The following is a 1,102-nucleotide window of genomic DNA, read 5'->3' as shown; positions in this document are numbered from 1 at the left end:
GGTTCTACCAGCACATGACTAATACAGATGCACATACCTACACTTAACCACAGGACTGAGCCCAGGGTCCCCAATGGAAGAGTTAGGGAAGGACTGAGTGAGCTGAAGGGGTTTGCAACCCCATAGGAGAAACAACAGTATCAACCAACCAGACCCCCAAAGCTCCCAAGGACTAAACCACCAACCAAAGAGTACACATGGAGAGACCCATGGCTCCAGCTGCATATGTAGCAGAGGATGGCCTTGTCGGGCATCAATGGGAGGGGAGGCCATTGGTCCTGTGGAGGCTAGATACCCTAGCATAGGGGGATGCTAGAGCGGTGAGGCAGGAGTGGGTGAGTGGGTGGGGGAGCACCCTCATAGAAGCCCGGAGGAGGGGAAGAGGGCAGATAGAATGTGAAGGTTGTGGAGAGGTAACTGGGAAGGGGAATATCATTTGAAATGTAAATGAATAAAATAATTAATAAAAAAAAATCTCAACGTTTCTGCAGAAATTTAGAAAGGCTGGCAATAATAATGCCATGTTATGAGCCTTAAGGACGGCTGAAGTCTTTAAGGTCCCTGAAAATGGCTACAGTGTTTTTTTTTTTTTTAAGCAAAGAATGATGCTCAAGGTTAGCCTCTGACCTCCAGGAGCCCACACACAAGCACACCTCTGGATACACATGAATGCACCCCCCAACCAAACGGTGATGCTCTCAAGCCAAATAACTAAACAAACAGCATGATAACTGGTCATAGTGATAGGCCATAGCTTGCAGCTATTTTGCTGTTATTGAAAGTTAATGTGCGGTTTTATGCACAGTGTTTCAATAAGATTCTTTATAAATCTCTGCACACTCAGAGGTCGATTCACTGCTTAACAGACATAATCATTTTAAGCTTTCCCCCTCCCCTTGCCACCGTGCACAGCTTGAACTCCTACATGCTAAGTAGATGCTCTGCCACTGGTTCTATCTGCAGTCCCAAGATAAACTCTTCTCAAAGAAAGCATTTAACTGGGGGCTGGCGTACAGCTTCGTAGGCACAGTCTATTATTGTCATGGTGGGGAGTGTTGCAGCATGCAGGTAGTCACTGGACCAGTGCATATGAATATGTGTA

At 46.3% G+C, this 1,102-nt stretch overlaps 1 non-coding gene across 1 annotated transcript; it reads left to right on the top strand.

The window, feature by feature from the left end:
- The first annotated feature begins 457 nt into the window (after positions 1-457).
- Positions 458-579, top strand: LOC117695598 (small nucleolar RNA SNORA33). The gene has a single exon (XR_004604650.1). It is a non-coding gene; the product is annotated as a small nucleolar RNA SNORA33 (small nucleolar RNA).
- The last annotated feature ends 523 nt before the right edge of the window (positions 580-1,102 follow it).

Source organism: Arvicanthis niloticus, chromosome X (genome assembly GCF_011762505.2).
Source record: "Arvicanthis niloticus isolate mArvNil1 chromosome X, mArvNil1.pat.X, whole genome shotgun sequence".
In the NCBI taxonomy this organism is placed as follows: domain Eukaryota; kingdom Metazoa; phylum Chordata; class Mammalia; order Rodentia; family Muridae; genus Arvicanthis; species Arvicanthis niloticus.
This window is presented reverse-complemented; position numbering and strand designations above follow the sequence as displayed.